The 26,748-nt window shown below is 33.6% G+C and overlaps 1 long non-coding RNA gene across 1 annotated transcript; it reads right to left on the bottom strand.

The window, feature by feature from the left end:
* Window positions 1-16,127: 16,127 nt before the first annotated feature.
* Window positions 16,128-16,744, bottom strand: LOC143192076 (uncharacterized). The gene is made up of 3 exons (XR_013004705.1): window positions 16,651-16,744; window positions 16,302-16,572; window positions 16,128-16,216 (listed from the first exon to the last, which is right to left on the bottom strand). It is a non-coding gene; the product is annotated as an uncharacterized LOC143192076 (long non-coding RNA).
* Between the last annotated feature and the right edge of the window lie 10,004 nt (window positions 16,745-26,748).

Here is a 26,748-nt window from a genome sequence, read left to right as displayed (position 1 = left end):
GTTAGCGTTTTAAACCATAGACTGAAAACAGTCGAAATAGTCCATAGTCAAAAAATAACAACTGAAAATAGTGATTACTATTAAAATAATTAAAATATAAAAATTAAATCATAAAACTATAAATATTACACAAAAATCTATGTAAGTATAAATTGGGTACATTTTTGTCAAGGTCGCGGCTGGGACGACAGAGCCAGAACGTCAAAAATCAGTCGAATGAAACTAGTAGAATCAAAAATAGTAACTAAAGGTACATGACTCAAACAGTCGAGAGTAAATGGTAACAAAATCAGTCGAACCGAAAATAACGACTGAAAACAGTCGACTGAAACGGTCACTGGTAATAAGTAGTAAAATCAGTCGAACCAAAAATAGCGACTGAAACAGTCGATAGTAAAAAGTAATCAATTACTAAACAGTCGATAGTCAACTTCAGTCGAAAGTTTCCAACGCTAGATATTGTTATAAAACTTAAACTTCCAATTGGAGACGTCAGAGGGGACAGAACAATAATTAGTGTTACCAAGGCTCAAAATATAGCTGACAACCCACATAATATATGAACATTTAAAGTTACATTTAAATGTTGCATAATATTTTAGAACAGTAGTTAAATAAAATATACTATAATCTAACATATTTATCAGTTGCTTTTTGATTATAACATTAGTAGAATTTAATTTCACAACAAAAACCTTATAAGCGGTGGTTGAATGTATTTTAAAAATAGGATTTAAAGTGTGGTCAGACCATAATTTGCTGGCCATTTTATACGTTTAATGCTATGTTCAGTTTCCTTTTGAAAGGTTGCATATTTTTGAGACGACAAAAAACAATTGATTATTGTAACTGGACAATGGCATTTTTTTAGGTCAAACTGCTGATATCACAGTACATAAAGATATGTCTATTACACACGCCTTAATTTTTTTTGCAATACATTGCTTAAATAAAAGACGTTGTGCATTGCAATTTGGATTTTGCGTTATATAGATATACGAGGGAATAACATAAAAATTCAGTATATATAAATGATATTGATGATTGAAAACCTTTTAGAAAAATATATGAGGTTCAATATTCATTCAATTAAAATTCAATTCAATCGGTTCAATTAAAATATATATATATATATATATATATATATATATATATATATATATATATATATATATATATATATATATATATTAATGTATGTTCGCCTACTTCTCCGTCAATTGTCGGTTTTAATTTTAACGATTTCAAAGTGCTGTCAATGACAAAGAAAGGTCTGGAGGACCAAATAAGTTATAATCTAAAGAAGAGAATTGGACGAAAACTCGTGTGAAACTCCCAAAGAATTTTCAGACAGCTTATCAATTGATGAATAAACTGTTTTCAGGATGCTTGCATGCGAAGAATTGCGATGCGAAAAGGAGCGACAGGTCTCACCATTAAGATTTTTATGTAACGTATTGTGTTCGAATTTTCACAATATTCTTAAATTTGACCTAACCATGGCTGGAACAAGTATATTAAAATGTTTATATTGAATAAAGTTTTATATTATGAAATCTACTATTCAACAACCTAATAATAAGTTTAGCAAAATCAAATTAAATATTTATACACATAATTTATTAATAAATATGACTTTTTAAAGAAGAATATTTGACCGTAAAATATTGGGAATATATTCTTCTATATTCGCTGTTATAACATGACAAATTATTACAAGGTACCTTGTAGTGTCTGTTCTCCTTATTAATTTTTTTTCTTCCTTTAGAATTTTGTTTATTCGATTTGCTTATGACATAAGTTGAGCGTTACGCCTGCTGGTGTGTTTTGTGCAATCACTTTGAATTGTGATTTGTCATGAATTAATGATCTGTAACTTTATATCTACGGCTGCCCGTTGAAAATATGTTTCGAGCAATTGTTGGATCGTCTAGTCTGGTGTATCTCATCGTTTCAAGCCGAATAGAAATCCATTGTTTCGTGTTATAATTAATCTTGTGTCCTGCGAAGATATGTACAGACGTATTTGTGCATGTCGTCATGTTATGTCATCGGTTAGAGGCCTCTTTAAATAGTTAAAAATAAGGAAATAAATATGCAATAAAATATGCAATAGAATTTTAAATTAGCCGTAATATTTATTACTAAATATCATGTAGAAAATGCTTTAAAACAAAACAGGTCAATTAAAAAGTCCCCGGTCTGACACATAGATGACGATACTAGAATTTTATCCATATGTTTCTAGTTATCCCTAACCCTCAAAAGATGCGTGTATAAATTTGACAGCTGTCGAATTATTAGTTTGTGAATTACAGCATTTTAAGTGAAGGAGGGAAAAATACAGTTGAAGCAAAAACTTGACTTGACGAAAACATTTAAATAATCCACAAAATGATTTTGAATGACCGTAAATTGAAATTTAATGAAAGAGCCGACAGTCTAAAAATATCAACTGAACGTGTGCATCATATCATTCCTGAATATTTGGGTATGAGAAAGCTCTGTGCAAAGTGGGTGCCGCGTGACCTCCCTTTTGACCAAAAACAACACCGACTTGATGATTCGGAGCAGTGTTTGAAGATGATCAAGGCAATAAATCCGAGTTTTTGCGTCGATATGTGATAATGGATGAAACATGGCTCCATCATTTCACTACGAAGTGCAATCGACAGTCATTCGAGTGGACTGCACCCGATGAACTCGCTCCCAAAGCGTGGGAAAACGCAACAGTCGGCTGGCAAGGTTATGGCGACTATTACATAGCGTTATTGGACCGCTTGAAGGACGAAATCGCCGAAACGGCCGTATTTGAAGAAAATTAAAGTGCTGCTTCACCAAGACAATACACCATGGCACAAGTCAGTGAAAATGATGACAAAAATCCATGAATTGGGCTTTGAATTGCTTCCTCATCCACCGTATTCTCGGATCTCAAAAGAATGCTCGCTGGAAAGAAATTTTCGTCGAATGAAGAGGTGATCGCCAAAATTGAGGCCTATTTTGAAGCAAACGACAAACCATACTACAAAAATGGTATCGAACAGTTGGAGGGTCGTTATAATCAGTGTATCACCCTTGAAGGGAATTATGTTGAATAAAAAAAAAATTTTCCCAAAAAATGTGTTTTCCTATGGTAGGCCGGAGACTTTTCAATTGATCTGTTATTATAAGAGATATAGTATAAAATTAAGTACAGTACCACTTTATTATAATTATAATTTTTCAATTAACCTGGCGATTGATTCTTGATGCACCTTGCGGAATTTGATCCCCAATTGGATTTTGAATCCCCATGTACTTCTTGAAAATTTAGCATCAATGTTCCATGGTAATTAAATTAATGTCTTATAAGTGGCGAGACAAATGACACTAATGGGATGTTCTCCCGTAACCACCGCACTAACCAGACATGGCGCCTTCTGATTACCACTTCATACAGCATAGTTTGACATAGTATCGCCATGTTTGCATCTATTATACTAATTTTTCTCAATAAATGCCTTTTAAACGCAAATACCTAAGGGAGAAGCAATAGACAATATGAATGGAACGTAATAATAACACGTAATAAAAATTCGTAAAATGCAGTAAGCAAATTAATCGAATAAATACTTATAATATATAGAGAAATAAGAAAAAATAAAGGTTTTTCAACACAATATTATTATGCCTTTAAATTAGATTTAGTTTTTTTTAGTTTGAAACATTATTGTAAAAAGTCGGTACAATGCATTTTATTCAAAGTGGTATCTACAGATAGCAGCTATATGTTCTATCCTTCAGGCAATTTACGGATTCCATCTCGATAAAACAATGTATGTTTTGGAGCTATCCACGAATCGAGTCAGTTTTTGGTATTCTTATAAAAAGTAGAGCGTTGCTCAGACGGATCATGACTCATATGTCGCATTAAGTAATAATCAGGAGAAGCAAGGTTTGGAAAATACGACCGGCAGCACTTTCCATTTTTAATATTTCCAAATATGTTTTTACCGGTTTAAAGGCGGTCCAGCGTTGTGATGCTGAGGAATAACATTGTATTGGCTCATGGCTGTCGTACTGAGCTCAAAGGTATCAATTGTAATCGATAGTGATTCCCATTAATCATCAGCAATTCCTTTAAATCTCCGTATTAATTTTTTTTGGCTTTAGAGAATGCTCCTTGTCGTCGACATAAAAATCATCACATTTAAAACGTCCGAACTACTATTCACACGTTGAGATCGATAGAGCATGGCTGTCATAGGCTTTATGCACTTCAATAGCATTCAATAGTTTTCAGACGCCATTTTCAAATACATTTTTTTATTATTTAATTATTACATTGTTACTAGTCGTTTCCGGCTAACCTACAATTTGTCTTTATGATAACTTAAATCTAGGTATGTAACTGAGAGGACCCATCGGCCCTATCTCCTTCTCTGGTGAAATAATGTTTATATATGTCACGATTGTATTTTTTATTATATGCACCTTACTACACAACACTTCACAATATCAGATGGTTTGATTCGTTTGAGTCTGTGTCCTGTTCTGGTGGTATCAAAAACCAAAATCAGTCTAATAGTATTTGGGTGCGCCCACAATACCTCTCAGGACTTTGTTCTGAAAAATTTGTATTTTGTTTATGTTGATTATACGTTTATATAATTTACGATTAATATTTCGGTGTGTTGTTTTGGTAATATCTTCTGTAGTTTATAAAAAAGGTCTTCATACCAAACCTTATCGAAGACTTGTGCTACATCTTTGAATAAAGCTGAGCATACTTGCTTTCGTAGGTTTTTTCAATAACATCTGTCATTCTATCGACCTGGTCAATTGTTGCTTGTCAATTGTTGAATGCTTGTTAATAAAATCAAACTGGTTTGTTAGTATTAGATTTCTTCTCTCTATGAAAATTGAAGTAAAGTACTAAATCTTTACTCAAACGCGAATTACTCGGTACAAAATCAGATATTTTCAACGCACTGAAAACATTTTTTCTTCCACGAAATGAAAAAAATCAACACAAAATCTGTTAAAAATCAGTATCTATTGTAAATATTTTGAAAATTAGTTTATAGGGCTATAATATTTTAGGGTAGAAGAAATAAGCATTCTTAAATAAATATTTTACAAAATGATTAACAAAGGAAACCTGATAAAATAAAAGTACATATACTATTTGGAAGTTCCCCCATTTATAACCGGCACTGTATCTTCCGATAAAGAACAATCGACACCTAGTTGTGAAAGGATGCTGATTTCGTACTTGGCATCAGACACGGCATTTGACATACGTGTCCTGAAAAGGGTTCCTTTGAAATGACGGCTTAAAAGCAACTTCTATAATGAATTCAAACGACGATCTGTTTTTCATTCAAGTCCATTCGCCATTAAAGGCAACGAATGTCTTAATCCCATGTGTGCACTTCCGCTGAGGACGTGGTCGCTTCCGTCCCATTCAGCAAGCGCATCATCAACGTTACGCACGACGACTAACATCCGCCAGTATGTTCATTATGTCCCCAACGATGTCGACACACTCTCGCTACGATTCTATACCGCTTTAAATACAGAGACGTACTGGAAAGCAATTGTTCCTATATTTTTCTCTATCAAGGAAGCCTTGAAACAAGGAACCGGTTTAGTAACAATACATTAAGAAGTTAATATTAATTAAGAAGTGAAAAATATCCATATTTATTATTTTAAATAACAGTATCAGATATTTAATTATAGTATCACTGTACAATTAAGAATATAAATATTTAAATATATATTAAAAATGTTGTCGTCTTAATGTGTCATATTTTTTTTAAATTTAAATAGATGGTGATGTTACATAGAATTTGTTCATAACACAGGCTTACAAATTTGGGTGAAGTTTTGGATCCGAGCAGATCGTTTTAAATTTATTTATTATATTGGTACTAGTCGTTGCTGACTAACCTACAACTTATTTTTACAATGACTTAAATCTAGTTATATAACATGTCAATCGAAAAGTCTTCGGCCTGACATGTAGATGGCGCTGCTACAATTAAATCCATATGTTTTTTAGTTAGCCCTAACCCTCAAAAGATGCACACATAAATTTCACAACTCTCGGGTCATTAGATTGTTAATTATAGCATTTTGAGTGAAGAAACTTTTGTTATTGTGAAAAAAAATGGATAAAAAGGAATTTCGCGTGTTGATAAAATATTCCTTTTTGAAGGAAAAAAATACAGTTGAGGCAAAAACTTGGTTTGATGCAGAGTTTCCGGACACTGGCCCAGGAAAATCAACTATCAAGTATTGGTATACTAAGTTTAGACGAACGAAACGATAGAACTAAACGTGTACATTATATCATTCATGAATATTTGGGTACGAGAAAGCTGTGTACATAGTGGGTGCCGCGCCATCTCATTTTTCACCAAACTCAACAACGAGTTGATGATTCGGAGCAGTGCTTGAAGATGATCAAGCGTAATTAAGTCGAGTTTTCGCATCGATATGCGACAATTAATGAAACATGGCTCCATAATTTCACTCCGAAATCCAATCGACAGTCATCCGAGTGGACTGCACACGATGAACCCGCTCAAAAGCGTGGCAAAATGCAACCGTCGGGTGGTAAGGATATGGCGACTGTATTTTGGGATGCGCATGGAATAAATTTTATTGACCACCTTGAAAAAGGAAGGACCATCATCAGTGACTATTACATGGCGTTATTGTACCGTTATTGTATTGAAGGGCGAAATCGTCGAAAAACGGCCGCATTTGAAGAAAAGGGAAGTGCTGCTTCACCAAGGCAATGCACCGTGTCACAAGTCAGCGAAAACGATGGCAAAAGTCCGTGAATTGGGCTTCGAATTGCTTCCTCATCTACCTTATTCTCCAGATCTGCTCCCCAGCGACTATTTCCGGTTCTCAGATCTCAGAAGAATGTTCGCTGGGAAGAAATGTTCGAAGAATGAGGAGGAGATCGCCGAAATTGAGTCCTATTTTGAAGCAAAGGACAAATCGTACTACATAAATGGTAACGAGAAATTGGAGGCTCACTATAATCAATGTATCACGCTTGAAGGGAATTATGTTGAATAGAAAAAACTTGAATAGGCCCGGGAATTTTCAATTGACCTGTTATTGTGTAGCGAGGTGCATTTAATTGATACAAAATAGCAGTGTTAACACATAAACATTATTAGTTAGATCACATACTAAGTTAGGAGCGATAGGTGCTCCTAGATATGTACCTGGATTTAAGCTAGTTTAAATATAAATTGTAGGTTAAATTGTAAGATAAATTAAAGACAACACATTTGGAACAACATATCAATTAGAGTGTAAAAGGGCATAATAGCTAATCTCTCAGTGGATGTTATAAGTCCTGAAGCAGGTCTGCGTCTGTCAAAAAGTTAATCAGCATTTCTAGTTGCTCGGATTGGACCAATTGCTCCATTGAGCTGGACATCCCAAATTGCTGCCTTAGAACTCCATGCTTCCGACAGTCTAGAAGATTGTGCTTGACGCACAGCTGAGTCTGACAGTGGTAATATGGGGGAGAGTCCTTTCAACAAGTGCTAGTAGGTAAGCCGTACTGCAGACTGCCTAACCGCAGTCGAGCGAGGATACTTAATGTGAACTTAATGTTACTGATGTTGGGAGACTGATGGAAGACCCTTTTGATTTCTCATAAATTGATCTCATAATTGGTGCTTGTGATTTCTTGTAATAGATGAAATATTCTATAAATATCCAAACATGGAAATTCAACCATTTGTCAACAACTGAAGCTTTCTGTGGGCAAAAAAAAATGGTTAGCCATTAATTCTATTATACTCTTCAACGATTCATGCCGAAAAGGTTAACTTCGATACTTTTTGGACAATTCTGTATAGTAAAAGAAATATCTTCCGCAAACGTTCTTCATTTAAATTTGATTCATAGCCCTAGAACATCATCAATATTTGTTAATCAAATAAAACATTTATTCTAACCTAAATAATATAAATCTCTTAGGGTCTGGTCAAGGTCTGATAGTTTATCTAACAATTAACTTAATAATAGTAATTATTAAATAATCACTAAGTTAACAATTAAGGCTGTATATAGAACAAATTTCTCTTTTCATATTATAAACTAATTATCTTATCTTCAGCTTTTTTGTTAGATTGACGTCGAAAATTGGATCACTAACGTTCATATACTAGCATTTCGTTTTTCTTTGTAACCATTTTAATTGATCAGACAATACGATTTATCTGAAGATATCGGTTGAGATCCATATTTTTTGCACATAATCAGAACTGTATTACATATTCCTGTAGGTCTATATTGTTTCATTATATGTAAACATTTCGAATACCTGACAATTTTGTTATTAATCTCCTAGAACGTCAACAATCTGCCCGTGGGCAATAAGTATTATTATATGTTTCGGTTATATAATATTACTATCCTGACATGTAGTAGATCACTTCAGTAACTGATCTACTGCACAACTTATAATCCAAATCTTATTCTAGATACTATTCTAACTTATTTTAAAGTCTATCCCAACTTATTCTAAAAACTATTCTAGCTTATTCTAGAGATTATTAAATCTCACTGTATGTGTCTATTAATCAGTTCGTATGGCAGTTTCATTCATCGCGCACATTTAACTGTTTCGCGAGTGCATTGGAATGCATTAATCTTTCAGAGTACTTCGCACTAACACTCCGAATCACACTAGTTATCTGATGACACGCTGAATCAGTTCGACATGTAACATGGGGCATCGACAAATACTCGCAACACTTTATTCTGGAACCTCTGGAGGATATCTATGTTAGATTTGCTAGTTGTACCCCACAGTTTAATAGCATACACCCAAATGGGCTTAAGTGTTGACTTACACAGCAAAACCTTATTATCTAACGATAACTTAGATTTACGCCAACGATCAGCCAATACATTTGGTCTAGTATAAGCCCAAGCTGTTTGCGTTTTGTAACTATATGTTTTTTCCATGTCAAACGTCGATCAAAATGCATTCCCAGGTATTTAGCGTTGTCTGCTTGCGGAAGTTCATGATTATTCAATTTTACTGAGGGATATGTTCTTCTACAAAGGAATGTAGGTGAATGTCACATGGGTAGATTTTGTCTCATTTGCTTTGATACGCCACGTTTTCAACCACAATTCGACTTTGTTAAGATAAAGTTGGAGGTTTGTTGTGGCAGATATTGGATCCTCGTGTGATGAAAAAACCGCTGTATCGTCAGCATTTGTTGCAACAGTAGTATTTCTTAAAGTCGGTAGGTCAGCTGTATACATAAAATATAACAATGGGCCAAAAACACTGCCCTGCGGAACACCCGAATATATTGCGTGTAGGTCAGTGTATTCGTCACCCTGTTTAACAATAAAATGTTTGTCTGTGAGATATGATTTCAGCTATTGAAAGTGCGTATGGGGCAAAAGCTTTTTCAGTTGTGTGCCACACATTGTCGAAGGCCTGAGAAATATCGTAAATGCATCTGAGAAATATTTTTTATCGTTCAAGCTTTTGTTAATTTGTTTGACTAATCTATGTATTTGCTGTGTTGTTCCGTGTTTATTACGGAAGCCAAATTGATAGTCTGCAATAATATTTCTCTCCTTTGCGATTATTTTAAGTCTCTTAATATATAATTCTTCGAATAGTTTAGAGATCACAGGTAACAGGCTTATAGGACGATAAGAGGAGGCTTCTAATTTTTTTCCAGGTTTAAGAATCATAATGATTTGAGTCACTTTCCAAGTGCTAGGAAAGTAATTAAGTCCTGGCATGGCATTAAATATGAATGTTATTAATTTGATGCACTTTCCTGACCGTTATTTTAAGATTCTTCCAGTTATTAGTTCAAAATCAGAAGTTTTTTTAGTCGTTTTTTTGTCTAACAGTAAATTTCTCATGTGGCAGATCATTTTGAAACGGGGTGTTAAGAAAGTCAACTATGTTATTTTCTTCTGTTACAGATATTTCAGACGGGTACGAATTAAATACTGTCTTTAAATATTTAGAGAAAACTTCCACTCTACCTTTATCATTCCTAAAAAGTTCAATAACATGCACATACCATAAAATTTTATTTTTAGATTATATTATTATCAAAAAACGTCAACACTAACCTTTTCTCAAGAACAAAGACATTATTAATACCATGATTGTTTAAAATGTATATCAAAAATTACCCAATAATATTTAATATAATTAGGAAAATAACGCTTAAATTTGTTATTCCTAAAAATCTTCATCAAAAAATATTTATTTGACCATATCTCTTATTTGTTTAGTATTTACTATAGTTTAGATAAAAATTAGTATTCATTAGCTCCATTATCTATGAATGGTACTGTATTATAATTTGCAAGCGCTAACAGAGAGGATTTCCGCTAACAGTCTGGACAATAAATAAAGTAATTTATATTGTGTTTAACCAAAGCAGCCAATTTCTAATATTCTAGCTCTGTTGATTAATTCTGAGTTAACTACATTGTAAAGCATGCTACGTAATGGTGCATAAAACTAAAAAAAGTATCTTGTTTAAAAGGGGTAATAATGTGAGATATTAGTTATAAAATCCCTAAATGAACATTATATTACAAAAATAAAAATATTTCCCCTAAACTACAAGCCTCGGTTCGAATTTCAGTAAGTTTTCCCAAACTTTTACTTAAACCAATGTGAATTAATGTGCAATAAATAAAATATTATAAAATTAAGTATACTCATTCATTCTTATATACTCATATATTCAGTATACAGCGTGGCAAAATATCTCAGAAATCAGAAAGGAACTAAACAGTATAACCTACCTTAAAGAAAATCTGGAAATAGATTGGTTGTTGTATAATTGTTGGTATCAGAAAATAGAAGAGAGAGGAGAATATAGTATATACTATTAGCAAAATAACATTTAAATTACAGACCTTAAAATTTTAAAAAATTAAAAATGACACAAATTACTGAATTTCTGCGTGAACTTAATGCTATAAAATATTGCTTTTTGAAGGGAAAAATACAGTTGAAGCAAAAACTTGTCTTGATGCGAGTTTTCGGACACTGTCCCAGGAAAATCAACTATCAAGGATTGGTATGCTAACTTTAGACGTGGTGAAATGAGCACCGAAGACGGTGAACGCAGTGGACGCCCAAAAGAGTTTGCTACCGACGAAAACAAAAAAAAAATCCACAAAATGATTTTGAATGACCGTAAATTGAAACTGAACGAAATAGCAGACACTCTAAAGATATCAACTGAACGTGTACATCATATCATTGACGAATATTTGGGTATGAGAAAGCTCTGTGCAAACAGGGTGCCGTGCGAGCTCACTTTTGACCAAAAACAACGACGAGTTGATGATTCGGAGCAGTGTTTGAAGATGATCAAGAGCAATAAACCAGAGTTTTTGTGTCGATATGTGACAATAGATGAAACGTGGCTTCATCATTTCACTCCGAAGTCCAATCGACAGTCATCCGAGTGGACTGCACACGATGAACCCACCTCAAAGCATGGGAAAACGCAACAGTCGGCTGGCAAGGTTATGGCATCTGTATTTTGGAATGCGCATGGAATAACTTTCAATACTACTTGAAATACTTGAAATTGACTACGTTGAAAAAAGAAGGACCATTAACAGCGATTTTTACATAACGTTATTGGATCGTTTGAAGGACGAAATCGCCGAACGGCTGCATTTGAAGGAAAATAAAGTGCTGCTTCACCAAGACAAAGCACTGTGTCAAAAATCCATGAATTGGGCATCGAATTGCTTCCTCATCCACCGTATTCTTCAGATCTTACACCCAGCGAGATTTTCCTGCTCTCAGATCTCAAAATAATACTCGCCGGGAAGAAATGTTCGTTGATTGAAGAGGTTATCGTCGAAACTCAGGCCTATTTGGAAGCAAAGGACAAATCGTACTACAAAAATAATATCGAAAAGTTGGAGGGTTGCTATAATCAGTATATCACGCTTGGAGGGAATTGTGTTGAATTAAAAAAACTAATTTTGCCAAAAAAATTTGTTTTACTACGGTAGGCAGGAGACTTTTCAATTGATTTGTAGATAATAGCGTTAATTTACTAGTGCTATAATAAAATATTAACTATGCTCTGAATAAAAGGAAACGTAAGTATTTTGAATATCACACCAGGAATTTTTCAGCCGATATATTTATATTAATATCGATGTAGGCCAGATAAATTAAATATGCATACAACAATGCCAATTGAACAACACAATTATCTATCAATAAACCGCCATACACCAACAGCAACACAATATTTACTATAATAGTCAGATAGTTTAGAGTAAAAATTAGTATTTATTAGCTGCATTATCTAAGAATGACACCATATCATAATTTGGTATCCTATTGATATAGTTAAAATGAATCGACAGTGACCCATCGATTTCATTGATCCCTGACAGACGTTATACTTTCATTAAATAAGATCGAATGGCTTCTCGAAAAATGATATCGATAATGTCGGATAGGACATCGGTTGGTCGGAAAAAGTCGGTAATTGTTTATTAATGAAACATTTTTCGTTGATAGTGCTCTCTAATTTAGTTTATCTATTAACTATCGAAATGTTACGCTATCAGGGAAACAGGAAGTCGTTATATTTCCTGTATTTTTATGTTTTGTGGATGTTAAGGTTTGTAGATGATATCGTCATCCTCTTACGTGGCCGGTTCAAGAAGGTTCGCGAAGACGCAAGTTGCGCTCACGTACATTTTAATTATAAATGTAATTGAAAATAAATAAACAACATTTAAAATCTACTATTTATGAATGTGATGAATATTTTCTGGTTTAATATGAATGGTGTATGTTAGTCATAACCATGTTTGTACACGACAGCACTCTTTAATAAACTTCCGCTATAAATAATGTAAAGTAGCCAACATTTACATAAATTTTGGATTTGGGGAAGTACAGCGAAAAATAATAAAAGAAAAATACTAAAATATCTGCCTGATTTGATCTAATAGCTGGAAGAATCTTACAAGAACTCTCAAGAAACGGTTATTAAGTTATGATAATACAATGTTGTGACTTATGTTACATATTTGTATATTCGTTTTAAATGAGACAATATTTCTCTTATCACTTTATTCTAGTCGAAAAAAGATATAATGCTGTCTGATACGTTCAAACATATACAACCGAATCAGCCTGCAAATGTCGTCCGGTTGTCAAACGTCTGCAAAGTTCTTCAAAATATTATTTATAATAACTATAGGTTATAAACCAGAAAACGTTGTTTTAACGCTTTACTTGTTTTGATACATTTCAAATCCTAGGCCAGAAGTAACAGATCAGCTAAAAATCAGCTTGATGTCAGCTCTATCGGCGATCAAATGTATGAAATGCATAAAATCGGTGACTAGTTTTTTCAATATAAATATAATTTAATACAATTATTTCAGAGGAAAGTGTTAGTCTGGAAAGTATCGATTGAAAGCTTAAAGATATGTAGCTCTCTGATGGATGTAGAACATTCATTCATTGATTCATTGATGGAAAAAGGTAAACGTTGGAATAAAAATTGATTAGGTTTTATTTTCACTTTTTGTTTGGATCAACTAGATCAGGCACATTGAAGAAGAAATTGACAAATGATGAAATCGTGAACAAATGTTAGATAGATTGGAAATTAACAACTTAGTTATTCACTTGAATCAAACTTTCTGAATATGGGATTATGATTCAATGGTACATTTTCCGAGACAAGGTGATGAGAGTGGAAAGAACTGAAGGTGAGTATACAATTAATATAAGATAACTTTAGGAAATCTTATTGTAGGATGTGAAGAATTTATGTGCACAGATATGTGTATAATTATTCAGAATATACATGAGTATTTGGTTAAACCTGTTTTACATATACGATAAATGCATTAGGGAGAATGCTGATATCAAAATGACTTTACAAGAAAACAGTGTATCGAAGGACACAAGAACTAATCGTAAAACGTAAATATGCTCTCTAATGAAAATAAAACATATTACTTGGATATACAATTGTTAATTAAATGAATTAGGCCTCCAGGAGAAACCACTACATAAAAAACCTAACTCTAATTTATAGGTGGTGTAAAAAAGAGTAAAATATAAATATAATAAAACACAACCCTAACCTACAAACCAAGTCCTTCGATAATATATGCATAAGATGTATCATGATGTTAAAATTAATTATATTTGATAACATTATTTTTGTTTAATTATTTTATTTAGATTAGAATCTTTTTGTATGTCAAAGCCAAAAAGAATTACGCACAGTTGATTTTTGCTCTTGATATTTTGAGGTCATCAATTCAAATACCGTGAGTTCACTGCCTTATTGAACGGACTATAAATTCGTAGTCTGAAAGTGTCCTAAATCATTGTGATTCTCAAAACAGCGAAAATATAACAGACTCAAACCAATCACAGAAGAAAGAAATAATATTCCAGAACATCGACCTTGTTTCCGTAACAAACAGGGATGAACAGAGCAAGTTCACTTTTTGTCAAGCCATTAAATAAAAATATTGCTCGGCTGTATTTATTGATTGTGTGGCACATTGGACAAGTTACATTAAAAAGCGTTTGATACATCAACTGTACCAGCTACTGAAACCTCACAAATAAACATTTTACTGAGTAAGAGGTTGACAATACACCGAACTATATCTAATATATAGCGATGTTCCGCAGGACAGTTTCTGTAGTCTATAGTTACGTTAAAAACATATATTAATAAAGCTTAAACAACTTGGGCTTAAAGCGAATCAGTTGTATTCACTTATACGGTGTAAATTTAAATAAACTGTATTATAGAGTACTACGAGCCACTAAAACCGAATGAAACTCTTACTGCTAATACCAACCGACATCAACTGAATGACACATTGTTTCAAAAAAGTTTCGAAAATAACTAATAGCGGCAACATCATCATTTTGCATAACAGTGCTCTGTTACACTCTGCAGGAGTTGTGAAGGGTTATAAGTTATAACTCGTATAGGAACTTCTGTCACATCCAGCATACTCATCAAACTCAACGCTTTCGAATATCACTTGTTCAGGTCGATACAGCATGGGCTGCATGGGAAGCATCGGCAGAAAGATGGAAAAATGTTGTAGTTGTGTCAAAATAATATGAACATCATGCAATATAGTACATCTTTTTTCATGTTGACAAGGCTACGCCAGAGCTCCAAATAAATGAACTTTTACGGAGTGTTTTTGTTCAGTGAGTGGTAATTTTATTCTTTAATCTTTTGGTATGTTCATAAGAAGTGAAGAGCTGTAGAGACAGGTGATAAATCATATGTAGGAACAAGCAGCACTCCAATGGGGCAAAGTCTGGAGAATACAAGGAGTGGGGTAGCACTGTCCATTTTAATGTTTCCAATTATTTGCAATATGTGATCGAGCGTTGTCATGCTGAAGAATAATATTGTCGTGTATTTGCATAAACACATCGATTGTAATCTATAGAGATGAATATATGTAATGCCAATGATTGTTTCATTAGGTTTTAGCAGCTCATAGTATTTCATATTAAGCTGATCCCACCAAAAACAGTTACAGTGCCGTTGATGTTGATGAATGACCAAATGGTCCTAATGATATTTTTCGGTTTTTATGATCATAATGGACCCAATTTTCATCACCAGTAACAATACAATCCAAAAAACCTTTGGTCTAATTTTTTCTTTGTACTATTTCACACACATCCAAATATCTTTCAACATCTCTTGGCCACAATTCATATAGCGCAACATTTCCAAGCTTTTGGATCATTCCCATGCTGTCAAATTTTTCAGGATGTCCAGAACGTTTCTTGTTTTCGGTGTCATAATCATAGAATAAAGAAACGTAGAAGCGCATCTCCTATGTTAAAATTGGTTCTAAGTTACGCTTGGAATCCCCGTGTGAGGGCGCTTACGCATGCGCCGTATGACAGTTAGTTACGACGGGAAATTTAAAAATGCATAATAAAAAATTTTAGCGGGAAAAAAAAATTCTTTTAATTTTACTGGGAAAATAAAAAATAAATATATTTAAATATATTTTATTGATATATTACAATTACATTAATTTTCCTTGACCATAAAGACATTGATATAATCACAGAGGTATCACCACTACCCAAAACACGTAATCCACTGATAGTATCTTCTCTCTAATATTTAAAACAAACCTAAAACAAACATTCAAATAAGATAATATAACTATTAATGGTTCTGTTGTATTATTTTTTAGAATCAACTAAATTAATAACCTACCTAAATTGACGTCCATTTTATCAAATATGACAACTGCATTTCGATTTATACAGTCAAGTTTCTGAACTAACGACCAAAATTAGAAGTTACTACTCCAGCAGCAAAAAGGAACCTTATACAGTATCTGCATTAATCTTCTTCTAGAAGGCAAGCAGAATATCTTCGATAACAGTTTATATCATCTACCTGCATGCTACTGCATTTCAATAAGGATAAAGCCATTCGTTTTTCATTCAAACTGAAACGAAACTGATGGGACAGGCTGAGTTATCTGTAAATGAACATGTAAATTTCAAGTTAGAACCTACATTCTCTAATAATAAACATAAGTTTCTTATTATATACTTACTTCTGGGTCTTGTTGGGGTAGAAGTTTCTACTATATATCTATCAGCCTCAAAAAACGTATGTGATTTAATATTGCCATCGGGGGCATATGTTCCTTGTCTTGTAGTAAAGGTAAAGAATCTCAATAAATATTGTTTAATTATTTGAATGCAATAAGTCATTATTATTTAACAAAATACTTATTATTTAAATTACTAGTAGGAATATAACACATACCGAAAAACTTGACGTAAATAAACAATACAAATTATATCACCTAAAAATGGCCGTTAACTGCTTAGGTTAGAATTATTAACACCGAGGCCGAACGAGGGAAAAACACACATATAGCTGTTTTTCATTTACATTTGGCCGCGTAACGGGGATTCCGAAAAGCTTAAACGTGGGACCCGATTTTTCCATATAACTTTCACTTCTGAATTTCTTTATTCTATGGTCACAATCACCACTTTTCAAATGTGGAAATCAGTATTGACATGTTAAAATCGATGAAGCATGATTTCCAAATTGATATAAAAAAGTAATACTTCCCACAAATGCGATTTACTCGGTACAAATACGGATATTTTCAACGCACTGATAAAATGTTGCGTTCAAACTACGACAAAATGTCACATACTGTCAGTGAGGCTTCAACATAAATTTGGTTACAAATATATCGAAACAGATATAACATAGAGCAACACCATCTGTTGCAAATCCTTTAAAATTAATTTATAGTCCTGATACTAATATATATTTAATAACTACCATTCCGAAGCGATAAAATAATCAGAATACACGCAATCGCCAAAATATATACCAAATATATAATCTTATTTATTTTTAAATAAAAAAATAATTTAATCGAATTAAATGTTACAGTTAAACATACAATATAAAACAATATAATTTAATTTCGTGTTCATTGGTGCGGGCGGTGCACACCCGACAGTTATAGCATTCCATTTCCGGTGGAGGGGTTCATCCGTGGGAACTAAACCCAGCCGTGTCCTCAAATAAAGTCAGCGAAAAAAAAACGGACTTCTTCATAGAGGAACTACTAAAATTATTCATAAGCGACTGTTTAAAAATACGAGGAAGGCGAGACGGAGCGAACCAGAAACACCTGAACGTCGATGCGATGGATGGACAACTAGCACTCTTGGTATGAAAAAACGGTGAAGGTTCTTTCGATGCGTCATTGAGAATATCTTATTTCCGAACTTCCGGTTTCTGATAACGATCTTTTCGGAACATACGCGCCTTTTTTCTTGTTCGTATTTATGTTATGAGTATTTATTAATGCGCTCTCTTAGATATAATGTTCTAGCAATTGTTCTAAGCAAATATTTATAAATAAATATTTGCAAAAATAGAGTAATTGAAGCGATTTATTGGATATTAAATTTATTTTGATTTCAATTTTAATACAAGGTGCCCAAGTACGGTTTTTTATGTTAGGTGCTTGCATATATTTTAACAGACTTCCACAAAGGAGGAGGTTCTATGTTCGGCTGTATATACATTTTTTTAATGTATGTTCGCCGATTTCTCCTCCAGTTGTGGGCCGATTTTAAAAATTCTTCTTTTATTCAAAAGAGGGCAATTCCGAGGTTGTTCCCATTGGAACCAAATTAGGATCTGTTGGACAAAAGCGAGAAATCAAAGGAAACGCTCAAACTGCAAAGGCACGTACAAAGCTTTCACATATTTTTTATCTGAAATAATCAGATATTTGTGTATAATGTTATTGCTGAGCTAATATAACGGAAAATCGGAAGTTGTTCAGTGTCATTCAGCTTGCTTTTTAAGCACTAACTATAGCATATCAGATCTCATAGAAATATTGTAGACAACTGCTCTTATGGTGTAATGGTTCAAGCGTCTAGCACCCAAACGCAGGTTGCGGGTTCGATTACCGGCGGAGACATAACTTTTTATTGTTGTTTAGTTAAACATTTGTCAAATTTGACCCCGGCGCCTGAAACGCTTCTTAATTTCAATCATTGTTTCATTACTCCTATTTTTGTATCTATTTTTAAATGTACATATTTTATTTTAGAGTGTTTTTGTATGTTAAAAATCTATATTCGATTATTTTTTAATTTATAGTGAGCTCCTTATTTATTTTTGAAGTCGGTTCAACTTTTATGTTAAAAATATTTTTTATCATATTTAATATTCTCCTTTTTACCAAAGAGGGTTTATCTGGACTATACCTACTGGTTAGCGAGGATACAATAAACTGAAGGTAATTTCAGTTTATCACATGCGCACTTTCATATATTTAAATAATAGTCTGAGGGAACAAGCGCTCTTCTGACAACTTCCATGCAAGTGCATATACTTTGTTTTGTAACCGGTGTTGGGAATTTTGGTCTAATATATTTTTCTTTGTAAAGCGTTCGAAATTTATCTCAATGAAATTAAAAAGCACAAATCAAACACATGTTTGAAGACTCATTATTTTTTATGAAATTCCAGAACATCAGTTTGGGTTTCGCAATAAGCATGAGACTATAGAACAAGTGCACAGACTTGTAAACAAAATAAACACTGACCTAAATGCCAAAAGATCCTGTTTAGCTGCTTTTCTAAATATATCTCAACTTTTGACAAAGTATGGCATACGGGTTTGCAGGTTAAACTAAAGAAACTTCTCCCTCATCCGGACTATCAGTTTCTAAAATCGTATCTCACTGATAGACATTTTATTGTAAATCAAGGCGATGAACATACCGAATTAAATCCCATATATTCAGGAGTTCCGCAAGGTAGTGTACTGGGTACTGTATCTTCTGAATACGGCCGATATGCCCACCACAAATATAACTACTGTCGCAACATACGCAGACGACACAGCAATGTTGGCATCCCATGAAGATCCAGTCACAGTATCAATAAACCTACAAACCCACCTGGATCAAATACAATTATGGTTGAAGATATGGCGCATTAAAGTCAATGAAACAAAATCCACCCATATAACGTTTACCCTGCGTAGAAGAACATGTCCACCAGTGAATATCAATCATCGTCAACTCCCCCAAGCAGAGCAAGTTAAATATCTTGGTATGCACTTATATCGACGCCTAACCTGGAAGAAGCACATACTCTCTAAACAAAAACAAATTGGACTGAAATTATATCAAATGTATTGGCTCATCGGGTGCAAGTCCAAGTTATCATTAGATAACAAGGTGTTGCTATATGAGTCTATACTCAAGCCTATTTGGTCATATGGAATCCAACTATGGGGTACCGCTAGAAAATCTAATATATCCATCATTCAACGGTTACAAAATAAGGTGTTGCGTGCCATTGTTGATAATCTGTACTATATTTCAAATAAAGTGATGCAACGCGATAATCCTCTAGAACCTATAACGAATATAATTCAACGTGTTTGTGTGAAGTACTTCGAGTGTCATTGCATCCCAATGTACTAGCTAATTAGCTAAATATGCGCCGTGATAATGAAGTGCAGAGACTAAAACGTTTAACACCACCTGATCTGATTACTGGATATATGTAGACTTTAGAATAAGCTTTAGAATAAGACTAATTAATTAAGATAATATTTTATACAGAAAATCGCTTAATGAAGTGATTGTCTGCATGCAATGTAAATATGATATAGGCATAAGAAATACTTATTGCCTATAGGGCAGATTGTGGAATCATAAAGAGTTAAAAAAAAATAAAATATTTTAAATTAAACACTAATTAAAATTCACAGTTTAATAATTGAAAGTGTTGTTTACGGAGTATATAAAAACTGGGAAACATTGGAAGATAAAAAATCATATTCTATTAAAAAACTATTGCAATCTTTAAAAAAACGGAGTGAAATATACTATATTTATATAGAGATTATATTGAAATATATTTATATCAAGTCCATGCAACATATTTACTTAAATACTTCATTTTGAAAATTTTTTAGAGAAAGTCCATAAACCATATATGTATATGTCATTTATAAATATCAAAGCAAAATCTTCACATTGCAGACCATCGTACTTGTTACCTGAAAAAAGTCAATTACAACAAAACGTGTATTATAAAAAGTTAAATTTACCTTTATTATTATGTCTATGATATACTTTGCAAGGTTTTATTTGAACAAAAAAAATAATTTTCATGTTTGCTTCTTGTTATAGTTTTGAAATCTCCAGATCTGTACAACGAGTTGACCTCTGTAATGCAATCCAAAGGCTGTCTGGAGAAATTGAAGATTTTTCGTCTAAATTAATAATGAGCAATGAAGCATATTTACTTCTCAGTAGCCACGTCAATAAACATAACAGTCGATTTTGGGGAACACATAATCCTTAATTAATTCATGAAGCATTATTGCATCCACTAAAAATAACTGCATGGTGTGGTATTGATGCTGAGAACATCATCATTTTTTTGAGTTACTTCTTTACGTAGTTTGTTGTAGTTACTGTTACTGCTGAACGGTACCAACAGATGATTCAAAATTTTCTTGTGCCTGATATGGAAGAGCAAGGATTAGAGGACATGTGGTTTCAGGAAGATGGGGATACAGCACACAAAACTCGTGCAACAATGTAATTATTGAATGACGTTTTTCCACGAAGACTAATTTCGTGCTAAGAGGCGATTTAGCATGGCCAGTCAGATCTTCGGATTTAACAGCACCAGACTATTTCTTATGGGGTTTTGTAAAATCAAAAGGTTCACATAAGTTCCACACACTTCAATGTTTTGAAGACAATATTCGTCACGAAATTGAAGAAATTTAGCCTCAGATGTTGCAGGATGTCATGAAAAATGCCTTAAAAAGAGCCAAAAGTTGCATAGCGAATCGCCGTCACCATTTAGCCGATATAATTTTTCAATAATACCGAAAAAAAAACTTAAAAACCGATTGAAATTTTTATGAAAACCACACTTACTTTAATTATCTTTTCTTCGAGGAAAGTTATAGGCATTCAAAATGGTAGCGGGACCTCACATTGTTTATAGAAATATATTTTGGCTAACTATCCAAATCAATATGTTGTAACATAAGGTTAACCCAGTTGGTTTGAACTTTTGTTTTGAATCTATTAAAAATGATGGGGTCAAAAATATACATGCCTTAACAATTATGTAAAAAAGAAGTTAAATGAAATTTTTAAGGTAAAGTTTCCTTTATTATAGTGTGTATAGGTCTCTAAGCTGTTTTATTTCATTCCCATATTCTGCATGTCAATAATGTCACAGTAATTATAGACTTTTTTTTTAAATATAATTTTTATAATTTTTGGTTTTATAATACCTAAAGATTTTTAGGATAAAATTGTACAATTATTATTTTATGAATAAAAATTATTTCGATATAATAAATCAAACAGACAGAACATTAATAAGTCCTATTAAATTAAAGGCACTAACGAAATCTAAAATGCAGTAAAGCAAATGTATATATTGTGTTTATAGTTCATAGATTTATTTTTACATATATATGTCACAATATATGTATATATATATATATATATATATATATATATATATATATATATATATCTTACCTATATATGTAAATATAAATCTATATATATTTTTAGGATGAGAATAAACCTCATGGAATGCATTCTTAAAAGAACAATCTACAAAGTAATTTATAATTTAATAAACGTTATCTATCAAACAGATTTTTACTCATTTCAATTGAAAAAATACTCTGTAACATTGCTAATTAACAATAACAAGTTTCTTCGATCATTAAACAAACTAAAACCGATTGAAATTGTGTAGTACAAGTAGAAATATGTACGTACAATTGTGTTTATACGTTTTAATTTTATTAGATCGAACTTTGAGACAACAATCTCGAAGACAAGTAATGATGTATCAAGTAATATTTCCTGTGCTTTATCATTTTTTATAAATCTAAGATTGTCAGTTAGTGTGTGTATATCCACTTATACGTACTCGAGGAATAATGGCCGGATGTTACTTTATAAATATCACTATTCAATTCAATTGAAGAAAATACAAATATTTCAAAAATATGTTTAAGTTCTGTACACGTATTAATCATTTCAAGTGGTAACATGATTGATCAACAGTTTTAATATAAAACATAAATATGTTTTATTATAGAGACATAATATAAGAAAGACCGAATAAGTTAAGAAAAACTCAGTATAAGTTTTATAATTTTACAGTAAAACGGATCTCCAAACAACTGACTTACGTAACACTATTAACGAGTTTCAGAGTAACTGCAAACTTCATCAAGTTCTTCAAATGAACAGATTAGACATCATCAATAGAAAGGCAAATAACTGAAGTAATTATACTTAATGGCATACGCCTGCATAATAGCAGCACTTTTACACTTTTAGAAATTTATGGTTTCAATTATTTAAAAGTGGTGATTTTGATGTGAACAATAAATAAAGGCCAGGAGGGATCAAAAAGTTGGAAAACAATTAACGTGGTACTTCGCTAATTTCGTGTAATGTAGAGCAAATTTCTGCAAATTAATTACATTTCAAGATATAAAAACAAATTAAATAAACTCTTAAATGTATATCTCGTGTGAAATCGCTAATGTATGAACCCTCTGAACAAGAAGAAGGTTGCTCTAGCTCTAGCTAGAAAAAAACTTAGTGTATTGTTGTATAATTTAGTGTAATGATTAACATAGAATATTTGAATACGATGTAAAAATGATGTGTGTATGCGATGTGTAAATTATTATTACAATTTTGGAAATACCTATACTAGTCTACATAAAGGAAATTCTAGGTATGATAACAGCATTGGTAAAGGAACATCAGCAAAGCGGATTGTGACATTTGTTTAAATATGATACTCCGATTAGTAAAGTTTCATCAGCCGACAGTTGTCAGGCATCAGGAATCAGCTGCGGTTCCAACAATTTGACACAATCCAATGGACCAGATTCGGGATACTACAGTTTAAACCAACCAAAACCCAATCTAAAGCACCAAGCTGATAATAGAAAAGTCCCCATTCTTTGGCTGCAGAAAATCAAAAATCAAAGATTACGAAGTTAATGGTGTTGTGATGTAATCACATCTATCGCCTAATTTAGGGAAGATAACCTATCGATACATTCAAGACATTGCATAAAGGTTTCAACTCAGATCCGTGCAAATAGCAAATTATCTTGTTATAGCAGCAGCTCTTAAGTTTCTGCAGATGAGACAAAATATTGTACTTCAGACGACCCTGACGGAGTCCTTATAGGAACACACTAACCCTCAGTAAAGCAGGTACCCCACAAGTGGTCGATTTTCTCTCCAAGGTACAAGCGAAGTTTCTGAAAGACGTCGACCAAGTCGACAACATCTTAGTGCGTTGACTTCCTTCCATTGATTTCTTCCAAATCAAGACACCCAAAGAGCGCGCCTGTGTCCGAGCGTTCAGTGCAATGATTTAAATAACAATTGAGAACAATGAGATGTATATAAAACACAATGTACGGTTCTTCCAATGAAACAGCCAATGCGTGTCATAGTAGACGTCATGATCAATTTTCTCTCCAAGGTACAAGCGAAGTTTCTGAAAGACGTCGACCAAGTTGACAACATCTTAGTGCGTTCACTTCCTTCCATTGATTTCTTCCAAATCAAGTCACCCAAAGAGCACGCGTGTGTCCGAGCGTTCAGTGCAATGATTTAAATAACAATTGAGAACAATGAGATGTATATAAAAACACATTGTACACTCCTTCCAATGAAACAGCCAATGCGTGTCATAGTAGACGTCGTGATCAATTTTCTCTCCAAGGTACAAGCGAAGTTTCTGAAAGACGTCGACCAAGTCGACAACATCTTAGTGCGTTGACTTCCTTCCATTGATTTCTTCCAAATCAAGACACCCAAAGAGCGCGCGTGTGTCCGAACGTTCAGTGCAATGATTTAAATAACAATTGAGAACAATGAGATGTATATAAAACACAATGTACGGTCCTTCCAATGAAACAGCCAATGCGTGTCATAGTAGACGTCGTGATCGATTTTATCTCCAAGGTACAAGAGAAGTTTCTGAAAGACGTCGACCAAGTTGACAACATCTTAGTGCGTTCACTTCCTTCCATTGATTTCTTCCAAATTAAGACACCCAAAGAGCACGCGTATGTGCGAGCGTTCAGTGCAAAGATTTAAATAACAGTTGAGAACAATGAGATGTATATAAAAACACAATGTACGGCCCTTCCAATAAAACAGCCAATGCGTGTCATAGTAGACGTCGAATGTACTGCCAAATGAATTTTATAAAAATGTAAAATTCATTTTAAACGAGGAGCGGATGTTTCTCTCTCATTTCTCCCTAGTTAAAAAAAGATAGAAAACTATCTGATGCGTCTGGCCATGTAACCGAATTAATGTACAAAATTCGATTTGTGTTGATAGTGCTCGACCCTTGTCAAATATCGACGGAATTCTTCAAAATGTTAATGAGAATAATTACAGCTTACAAAAAGGCCAATTTGATGCGGCGACATTGTGACGTAGTAAATATTGATGACGTGCTTTGGTTGTTTTATTCGATAGAGTACAGATTTAATTTAACTTAAGTTAAGTTAATTCTCTATGTAAATGAGTTTCAGCACCCACAAACATAATATAAAATCACAGCTGCAATATTACGTTGTGCAGATTTGCATGACATATGATCTGGTATTATTGCGTATGATATTATGTATTATGTAGAGATGAAAATTCTAAAAAAACAAGGAGTAAAAAGCTAGAAAAGGAGAGCTTCAATAGCAGAGCTCCCACCCTGAAGATACAATATGTAACGGTTGCGAAACAGCGGCTACTTTTAGCCAATAAAGCCGGCTCCACTTCGACCTGTCCATTAACTCAAATATTTCATTACTTTGAATATTTTAATGATCCTGTAGGAATGTTCGTCTGGTCGACCAGAATTTGCGACTGTTGATGCGATTGTTTATCCTAACACTCACTACTATTTTGTGGAAGGAATTCACACGATAACTGAAAACACTGGTTAAATAAATACTTATTTATTTCGATTCTAATTGATACATGTGGTTAACGCGAGAATGGACAGGATATTAGGTTAGGTAAAGGAAGAACTGTAGTGCGGTGGGAGTGGTACTACTACAAGGGGGTAGAGGAAAGAAAAGAGAGCGAGACGTCGTCGTGGCGGTCTTTTATACTCGGGAATCGCATGGTACCAATCCACTAGCGTTGCCAACCTTTGATTTTGAGGTAGGTGAATGAGTGGTGGCCTAACGGGTTGTAGCGGTCACTACATCACTCCCCTTCTAGTGGAGCTGCCGTGTAATATACCTCCATATGGTGCAGGTTCCTGAGTGTACCCGCAATTATGCAATGAATCGCCTAGGGAATACTTGTGAAATGGGAATCCCAACCATAGTCAGGAGTTTTACGGGATCAGCTGCCATCGAAGGTGTAGCAAGACGTCGTTCGTCTTGGGGCGTTCCGTTTTGTTTGAGGGTACATACGTACAAGTGTGGTGCCTTACGGGTCCCCTTTCGTGATGCAAGGGTGTTCATGCATTGATGTCAAGCGTGATAGGCTTCTGTGGTCTTCGTCCATCGAGTTAATCTTGAGGGATAACGTCGACAATATGATGTTGATGGGTTCCGTTCCTCGTGGTATCCTTCCATGCACGTGTCTAGCACCTGTCGAGTGGCTTGTGTTGAGCTGGTTTCGGTCAGTCGGAATGTGTGGCTGCCGCTGCGATTATTTGTCCTAACACTCACTACTATTTTGTGGAAGGAATTCACACGATAACTGAAAACACTGGTTGAATAATTACTTATTTATTTCGTATATAATTGATACATGTGGTCGACGGAAGAATGGACAGGATATTAGGTTAGGTAAAGGAAGTACGATAGCGCTGTGGAAATATACATTTACAACGGGTGGAGAAAAGAAGAGAGAGCGAGGCGTCGTCGTGATAGTGTTTTATAGCCGAGAACCACATGGTACCAATCTACCAGCATTGCTAACCTTTGACTGTGATGAATGCAGGGTGGCCTAAAAGGTTAATTCCTTTTTAGAAATTTGACGTATAAATAGAATAGAGATTTCACAATTTCACAAATATTCTCATTAAACAACATATATAT

This window comes from Rhynchophorus ferrugineus, unplaced genomic scaffold (genome assembly GCF_030347505.1).
Source record: "Rhynchophorus ferrugineus isolate W39M unplaced genomic scaffold, kcgeb_rfMv2 rfM2, whole genome shotgun sequence".
Taxonomy (NCBI): Eukaryota; Metazoa; Arthropoda; class Insecta; order Coleoptera; family Curculionidae; genus Rhynchophorus; species Rhynchophorus ferrugineus.
Note: the sequence above shows the minus strand (reverse complement) of the source record. Positions and strands in the feature narration are given on the sequence as shown.